The sequence below is a fragment of the Jaculus jaculus genome, chromosome 1 (assembly GCF_020740685.1).
Source record: "Jaculus jaculus isolate mJacJac1 chromosome 1, mJacJac1.mat.Y.cur, whole genome shotgun sequence".
NCBI lineage: Eukaryota > Metazoa > Chordata > Mammalia > Rodentia > Dipodidae > Jaculus > Jaculus jaculus.
The window spans coordinates 284,360,375-284,370,234 of record NC_059102.1 but is presented as its reverse complement, the minus strand read 5'-3'; the positions used below and the strand labels follow the sequence as shown (position 1 = coordinate 284,370,234).

General features: G+C 38.5%; 1 pseudogene; it reads left to right on the top strand.

The window, feature by feature from the left end:
• The first annotated feature begins 386 nt into the window (after positions 1-386).
• On the top strand, positions 387-1,746 carry LOC123456711 (annotated as a pseudogene).
• The last annotated feature ends 8,114 nt before the right edge of the window (positions 1,747-9,860 follow it).

The window sequence follows — 9,860 nt, the reverse complement described above, 5'->3', positions numbered from 1 at the left end:
AAAGAATATTTTCATGACACTGTTATTGGCAACAATCTTAGGGCATAAACCTCTGTAAATAACAACACACAAGAGTACATTAATAATTAAGACTTCTGTTCATCTTAGTGCACTCCTAAACCAGTAAGGAAGAAAAGTACAGAAGAAACGATATTGTAACATACATAACTGATAAAATAGTCTTATGCAGAATATAAACATCCTCCTAGAAATCAATAAAAAATTCAGTAAACCCAAGAGGGAAAGGGATGTAAGTTTTCATTACTTTACAAATGGGAATATGAGAATGGCCATTGTTAAAGAGAGGGCAATTTCAACTTTATTAATTATTAGGAAAATGCAGGTTAAAACTGCAATGATAAGAAAGCTGCCGGCTCGCGTCGTCCTCGGGTCTCGCTCTCCCCAGGCCGCCGTGTAATTTTTGAGCTACCAACCCGTGCATTTTTGCGGATAAATCTCGTGTGTCCTGATCGCCATGGCTCAGCTTCAGGCACGCTTTTACACTGAAAACAAGAAATACACAGTCGATGATGTTCCCTTCTCAATTCCTGCCACCTCTGAAATTGCTGACCTCAGTAGCATCATTAATAAACTACTACAGGCCAAAAATGAGTTGCACAAGCATGTGGAGTTTGATTTCCTTATCAAGGGCCAGTTTCTGCGAATGCCCTTGGTCAAGCACATGGAACTAGAGAACATTTCATCGGAAGAGGTTGTGGAGTTAGAATATATGGAGAAATACACCGCACCCCAGCCAGAGCAGTGCATGTTCCATGATGACTGGATCAGTTCAATTGAAGGGGCAGAGGATGGATCTTAACTGGTTCTTGTGATAAGACTTCTCGAATCTGGTCCTTGGAAGGAAAGTCAATAATGACAATTGTGGGACATACAGATGTTGTGAAAGATGTGGCTTGGGTAAAAAAAGATAGTTTGTCTTGCTGGCTCCTGAGTGCCTCCATGGATCAGACGATCCTCCTGTGGGAGTGGAATGTGGAGAGGAACAAGGTGAAAGCCCTGCACTGCCGCAGGGGTCATGCCGGCAGTGTGAACTCCATAGCTGTTGATAGCTCCTGGACTAAACTTTGCAGTGGTTCCTGGGATAAGATGCTAAAGATCTGGTCTACAGTCCCGACAGATGAAGAAGATGAAATGGAGGAGTCTACAGATCGTCCAAGAAAGGAACAAAAAGCAGAGCAGTTGGGGCTGACAAGGACTCCCATAGTGACCCTCTCTGGCCACACAGAAGCAATTTCCTCAGTACTGTGGTCAGATGCTGATGAAATCTGCAGTGCATCTTGGGACCATACAATTAGAGTGTGGGATGTTGAGTCTGGTGGTCTTAAGTCAACTTTGTCAGGAAACAAAGTGTTTAATTGTATTTCCTATTCTCCACTTTGTAAACGTCTGGTATCTGGAAGCGCAGATAGACATATCAGACTGTGGGACCCTCGAACTAAAGATGGTTCTTTGGTGTCACTGTCCCTGACCTCACATGCAGGCTGGCTTACATCAGTGAAGTGGTCTCCTACCCATGAACAGCAGCTGATCTCAGGCTCTTTAGATAATATTGTCAAGCTGTGGGACACAAGAAGTTGCAAGGCTCCTCTCTATGATTTGACTGCTCATTAAGATAAAGTCCTAAGTGTGGACTGGACAGACACCGGGCTACTTCTGAGTGAAGGGGCGGACAACAGGCTGCCCTCCTACAGACGCTCTCCTACTACTTCCCACGTGGGCGCGTGACAACCACAGATAATTTCATCATGGACGCTTTTTCTTGTTGGGATTTTTTTTTTTTTTTTGAGATTGATAGAGTCTCACTGTAATGCCATAGACACTTTATAAATTAAACTGGTAGAGAATCATCAGATTACATCGTTAACACAGAGACGGAAAACACCCTTTTAAAGTTTGCATAATGGTTCACCCTTCATAAGAGGGAACATTTTACTATCATTGTGTCTTTCTTTTGTGTGTATGAAATTATAGTATGTGGCCTGTATTCTCTACCTTATGTAGACTCTTAAAATTAAACTGGTTTAAAATTAAAAAAAACCAAACAAACCTGCAATGATAGAATAGAATGGAGAAATTAATAGATCACATCAAGTGTTACAATGTGGAAAGTGGAACTCTTGTATATCATTCCTTTATTTGCAGTGTCCTTTGAATGTGCCCAAGAGAGATAAATAGGTATTCATCAAATTATGCATATTGCTTAAAGTACTATTCTTTAAACTTGGAACTGCCCAGCTTCTCATATGGTAAAATGAATAGATTTTGATATATTCATACAATGAAAAATTTTATAGCAATATGAATGAACATCTGTTACAGCAATGATATTAATGTGTTTCAGGATTGTAATGGGGAAGAAGCCAGGTACTAAACAACATATATTATAGGGCTGGTAAGATGGCTTGGTGGTTCAAGACACTCACAGAGGAACAGATATTGTATGATTCTTACTAATTACCTAAATAAGCAAAATTACTGTCTGTTCCTGGGTGATATTAGCTGCCCTAGAGTGGAAGAGCGAGGTCCATAGGTACTGGATGGGGAAACAGAATGTGTGTTCTGTTCTGTGATTTTATTTTATTGACCTGTATATTGGTAACTTGTGAGTTTGGTTTTTGAAAAATCCATTGAGCTCTACTGGATACTTTGTGTGCTTTTCTTTATGAATGTTTTATCTCAACAAAAAGCAGTTGTGTGTCACTCAGCAAGACACGCAGCACAAGGAAGAAACAATCCTGCTTTTCTTCTTATAATGGTAGTAGGGAGCATGGATTCACATTACTATATTTCCTTGCCTAATCAAAACAGAAAATATATGATGTGTTGTTTTCTTCTGTCAATTCTGAGTGCTCAGTAGAACTAACATGCAAATAAGTGACTTAATACAAATGTTAAAGTGTGAGTACCTCATCAGGTATCTTAAAATTTACTTTGTGTATACTTTAGACTACTGTTGACATGTACATTTTGCTAAAGGATTTACCAGAACACTGAGTGATGGAATAGAAACAGGATATTAAAATATAAAGTTTTCTGTAAGCAGTGTATCTTAGTGAAAAAGTATTCCTCAAATTACTAACTCCTGGTGGAGAGTCATTCTAACAGGTTAACACAGAACCATGACTACAAATGTTTCATAAGTAATCTTGGGATATTATTTAAAATAAAACAAATTATATTTTAATCTCAATATTTGTGAGAATTTTGGGTTTACTCCTAGAAGCTCACTATGTTCCATATAGCTCCTGCACTGTCCTCAGTCTGGTCAGAGTGGTACCTGTGGAGACAGATTTGGTGTGTCACTAAGTGCTTTCAACCTTGAATTCAGATTATACCAGGATTAATACTTTGTCCACCCATTGTATCTCCTTGAGAAGGTCTGCGTTTTCCAGCCCCTTAAGACACTCAGAACATCATGTTCCTTCCTTAGATAATGAAAGAAAGCTTGGTAAGCAATGGAAAGCGTTGTGCATCTTGCTTCTTTAATAATATTCTGGAAATGATGAAAAGGTCTTTAAAATAGCTATTTCTTTTTTGGACATAAAGGTATTTTTTTTTCTACAATGGCTGGTTGTTATTTCAGAGACTCATAACTGATCAAATTGCTGTCTGAGGGCTGGAGAAGTTGCTTAGAGGTTAAGGTGCTTATGTGTGAAGCCTAAAGACCCTCCTTCTACTCTCCTGATTCCACATAAGCCAGACCCACAAAAGTGAGGCAAGCCCAAGGTTGCACATGACTACTAGGTGGCACAAGCATCTGGAGTTCGATTCAGTGGTTGAAGCACTGGTGTGCCAATTCTCTCTCTCTCTGTCTCTCTTCTCTCTCCTGTTCTCACTAAAATAAAAATAATGAAAAAAACAGCTGCCTGAGCCCTACATGAGATATGTATATCACCCTTTCCAAGCTCAGGGAACCTGGAAGAAGAGGAGAACAAAGAATATAAGATCTGTGGAACTTTTATCTTCAAGATATGACATGGTGTTTTGCAGTTAACTTTTTGGTGCTTGGACAAACAACTGACCAACAGCAGTTTATTGGGAGACAGGGTTTATTTCCAGCACACAAATTCCATAGGAAGCTCTATGTTGGCAGAACAAACTGGCTCACTTCATGTAACAATAGTAGAGAGGCAGACCAACCAGCCAGAAAGTATTAATAATTAGAGCTCAAGCTGACTCTCAACATACCTGGTAGGGCTGGACCCAAGATTTTGCCACCCAGTGGCATATCTTATCCAGTAGCACTCTGCCTGCTGAAGATAAAGTAGGAAACTTAATGAAAAATACCTCTCAGGCCAGGCATGGTGGTGCATGCCTTTAATCCCAGCACTTGGGAGGCAGAGAACGGAGGATTGTCATGAAGTCAAGGCCACACTGAGACTACATAGTTAATTCCAGGTCAGCCTGGGCCAGAGTGAGACCTTACCTCAAAAAACCAAAAGAAAAAAGAATTAAAAAAATAAAATCCTCTCAGGCTATAGGGATAGGGCATACATTTACATTCAATCCAGCACACATGGCTATTGTAGCCATGAACTCACAGCAACTGTGGTTACTTACACAAGACTATATGAGATTAAGCCAGTTGACCTTTCATCATGGATGTGGGAGAGACTCATGAATCCCCACCCCTCCCTGAGGATGTATTGGCAGTCAATGGTTCCTGGTGCAAGGAGAGTCATTCTCTTCAGTCGTGTAGCATTGGTAAGTGGTGAGGAAAAGTGGCTCAGAGGGAGTAGGAGGGAAAAGAGAAGGTAATGGCAGCTATAAATAATCCAAATACAGTCTACACTTGTGCAAAAATGTCAAAGAGCAAATAAAAAAATGAAGTAATAGCTGTTTCTCGATGGATGCTCTACGTTTTTCATCTCTCCCATCTCTCAGTTCTCTTGAAAAATCTGTAAAACTTCAACCCAATCTATGGAACTGCAGGTTACCTAAGGCATTTAGTTTTCAATTGAATTTTAAGCTGGTCAGAGAGGCAAGAGTGTTTGAATAAACTTGACCATCACGGCTTTCACTGCACACTGTCTGGAGGTCTGTGACATCACCAGTTATCATTGTGCTTGCTTACCTCGGACCCACTCAGAGTCCCATTGTGGGAGTTACTGGAAGGGTGTTTAAAGCTAGCTATCATGATTGCTTACCTTTCAGGAATGGTGTGAAGTTTATTGCTCTTTCATTACACTCATCATTAAAGAGGGAAAATAACATTCTAATAGGAAGTTCTTCTAGTGTTGGAAATGGATTAGCTGCTTAGTAATACAGCAATAATAGTATTGATTGATCATTATGCATAGGAGGAACTTGGTACATTTCATGTTAGAAAATTATCTTCTAAAATTTATGATAGTATCCCAGATTGATAGATGACAGACCTGAAACAGTTTCATGAAGTATGAAGGATGGTATAGTCCATCACGGAAACATGGCATAGTCTATCATTGACCAAGCTTGGACTGTGTCCTAGCATTATATCTCACTATGGTACACTGTTTTTTTTCTCTTTGGATAGTGCCATGGCCCTCATCTTCTTAGCTTTTCTCATTTGTTGAGAACAAAGAGTATGACTTTCATGTTGCAAATGAGGTGATGTGTTTTAGTGAATCAGGAGAATACTTAGCAAAAGAAACGTCTAGCTCTCTAAGTGGGGTTCTCTTTGTATGGAAAAGGCCCAGATTGCGCTTGTCTCCCAGAGCAACTTGCACAAAACTGTAGGCTCTAAATTTTTAAAATTCCTTTTCTTTTCATCAAGAGTTGTTATTTAATCATTTTTATTTTCTCTTGGATTTTTATCACAGTGCAAAAAAAAAATCATCATTATTTAATTCATTACATTAATGACCACTCTTTATTTGTCATCCTTCCTTAAGGAAGTACTCTTTCTCTCTGGCTCTGGAAATAATTTTTAACAGTTAACTTTGTCCTCATCTATACATTTGCTATTAAGTTACTATTTTGTTAGTTATGCCTCCTACTGAGTGATGTTCTATGTGTCTATTCCTTGCCTATCTCTAGGACCTCACAGCCTCATTAGTTCATGATGGTGTTCTCTCTTGATTGTGACTATTATCAGCTCCCTGTTGAGATTCAAATAATTTTTGTCCTTGAAAGTCTGTCTGGCATATGCAGGCCCTCCTACAGAGCTCTGTGATTTTCAAGAACTAGCTTCATAGCTAGTGAGAGTGGCTCAGGCAGGGAGTAACGTTACTCAGATAACCTACAGTTAGGCTTTTGATTCCTCTCTCCATCTCTCCTCTTCCTTTCCTTTATTTTCCTAATTGTAAAAAGTATAGCTATTTATTTGTTGAATTAGTGAATTGTATTTAATCTCACATGTACTACTTTGAGGCAACATATCAACAAGGCAAGCCCTGCTGACTTTTTCTCTCCAGTATCCATTCATCCATCCCCTTGACCTCCTCTAAAATAGAACTCAGATTTTCTACATGCATTTTCCTTTCCACACACAACAGGAGAGGTTGCTTAGACTATACCCCTAGAATTCTGGGTACTTTTCAGCTCAGGTTAGCTATTATTGGTCCAATATTTCTCCCTAGGAATTATTCCAGGCACTTGTCAATAAAACAAGAGGAGGAGCCTGATGGGAAAAGTTTCCTCCCTTCTCTCTTTGGATGCCATTGTATCTGGATGTTTGGGCTGGGTTTGCAGGAGATCTGTTTGGTTTATAAAAACAAGCTGTTTCCCTCTAAAAGCAGAGTGGTGTGAAGATTAGAACCTAATGGCATTAGTGAGTACTGAATTAACTAGTCTTAGTAATTGAGCTTCTGGACTCTATCATTTGATGTAATAACATTCCTTTCTACTTGAACCTTACTGAGTTGCATTTCTCTTGCTGAGACAGCCTGGATTGCCTACATCCCTTTTTTGTGAGCTTGAATGGTCTTATAGTGTTACAGAGCTGTATTTTCTTCCTTGTGTGTTCTTACAAGTTGATTAAGAAGATAAAATAGTACAGTAATATAAACACACATTGAACATGTATTTGCAGCATTGTTCTGAGTGCTTTGCACGATCCAATCATGTAATGGGCATACAAAGACCCACAAGAGTGGCTGGCATCTAGTCAATGAAGGAAAGTCATTTCCTCTCTTCCCAATTCATCAATATATGTATGCAGTGTCAAGGAGAAAATAAACATGTGGCATGTTCTTGTATTTTTTTAGAATGACACTGGTTGAAGAGATCTTGTTTAGGAGTCCATATAAGAGAAAGCAAAAGGAATTTTTTACTTTCAAAACATGACTACTTAATACAGACATGATTCTATTGAAACATAAGTTTGGGAATAAGAGGAACCATTCTGCAAGGCCTTGAACAACAGGTACAGTATATATGATTTGATATCAGATAAACTGAGGCATGATTCAAGTATTTAAAAAAATTCCCCAGGAAAACACAATGCAAGCTTTTTTTTTTTGTTTATTTATTTTTATTTATTTATTTGAGAGCGACAGACAGAGAGAGAAAGAGGCAGAGAGAGAGAGAGAGAGAGAGAGAGAGAGGGGAGTGGGCATGCCAGGGCTTCTAGCCAATGCAAATGAACTCCATATGCATGCGCCCCCTTGTGCATCTGCCTAACGTGGGTCCTGGGGAACTGAGCCTTGCACCGGGGACCTTAGGCTTCACAGGCAAGTGCTTAACCGCTAAGCCATCTCTCCAGACCAATGCAAGCTACTTTTAAAGGAGATAAATCATGAGACCACAAAGACTGAAACTGTGTAAGCAGATTTGGAAAGCTGTTGCAATACAATGCAGGTAAAATAATGCAGTCTAACTTAAAATTTCAAACAACTTCCACTTGTTCAAGTCCTGTAAAGAAGAAAGTTCCAGCCGGGTGTGGTGGCGCACGCCTTTAATCCCAGCACTAGGGAGGCAGAGGTAGGAGGATCTCCGAGAGTTCGAGGCCACCCTGAGACTACATAGTGAATTCCAGGTCAGCCTGAGCCAGAGTGAGACCCTACCTCGAAAAACCAAAAAAAAAAAAAAAAAAAAAAAAAAAGAAGAAAGTTCCAGTCAAAAAAATACATTGTATAAACTTTTTGAAGTGCTATTAATATTCATAGTAACTACTGAAAGGACACTGAATGCTAAGTCACTACTCAATCACAAGGATGGGTCAATTCATGTCCATTCCTATTTTGATTTTAGTTACTTAAAATATAATTTTAGAGAATAAGAATTTATAACAATTTGGAATTTATAACAGTTGTCACTAAAGTAGATTATCAAAATAGAAATGAGCCTATTTGTTATCATTGTGGGCAGATGTGATATAATTTCTTGTATTTAAAAATTGAGTGATCTCTACATCTCTGATTTTGAAAAACTTACAGGTGATTTACAGCATTTTCATGCTTTTAGAAAAGATTTTTTTCTGATATATTTAATTTATCTTATTGCAAGTATTCTTTTCCATATCATAAGAGAAAAAATGGCCACATATTTCAGGTGACATTTTTCTCTAAGTCTAACTCGTAGAAAGTAGAACTGTGGAGAGAAAATACCCAGAAAAAGGCTACCTGTGTCAGATAACAACAGAGCAGTTTAAAAGAACAAGCTGTAGCAAATCATATACTGGAAGAACAAAAAAAGAAACAAGAAAGAGATAATGACATGCCACAGAGCAGAGGGAACATAGACCAAGGCTGGGCAACTCATTACAAGAGCAGGCATAAAACCTCGAATGAGTCCAAGGTCAAAAACAGAATTGTCACTTAGGACCTCAATTTCAGGAAACAAATCATATGTGGCCTAGATATTGTCATGAAAGGTTATTTCTTGCTCTCTTATATGATTTTTATTGTATTTTTGATTGATTGTCATAGATGTAGAAACAATAGGAGACCAGGCAAAATTGCTACTATCTATTGAAATAGGAATCTAAACCCTGCATTTTGAATACCTTTAACCAGAAATTAATGATTCTCAAAATTATCAGAGAGCCCCTCCTATCACAAAACATCTGCTATTAAAAAGTTTTAAAAATAAGAAACATTAATAGAAAAATGGAACCACTGTCATTTTCTTCCTTCCTTCCCCTTTTTTAAAATAGGTAAATGATATATCCTAAGCAGCCCTTTTTGACCCTGGCTTTTAACCTCTTCAAATCTCTAATATGTATGTTTGACATTAGTAACCATTGTCAAAAGACTCTTCTATTTAGGAAAATTATTTTATAATTAATTAGCACTAAGTGTAAAAGGCCTGACATTCACATATTGAACATTTTTTTTTAAAATTTTATTTATTTATTTGAGAGTGACAGACACAGAGAGAAAGACAGATAGAGGGAGAGAGAGAGAATGGGTGCGCCAGGGCTTCCAGCCTCTGCAAACGAACTCCAGATGCGTGTGCCCCCTTGTGCATCTGGCTAACATGGGACCTGGGGAACCGAGCCTCGAACCAGGGTCCTTAGGCTTCACAGGCAAGTGCTTAACCACTAAGCCATCTCTCCAGCCCCATATTGAACATTCTGACCAGGCAAATGTTACTACATTTTCTGTTTATGAAGAGAACTTTATACCTCACAAGCAGGATAGATACTGTACCTGTTTTTTGTTTTCTGTTTTTCTTGAACGTAGAGGGAGGGAAAATTATCTTTTCCTGTCATTCCCTCCCTACATTCCAAGTTTCTGGTTACAAGGTACATCCTTTTACACTTTCATTTTATCTTCCTTTTCTTGCTTACTAAGATATGACTTATGGGTAGTAGTTGTGCATATTTAAAGTGTGCAGAAAAGACAGTGAGTTGACATGTGTGTATTAGACATTATGTATTATTATACATATTATGTAATGATCACAACAGTAAGACC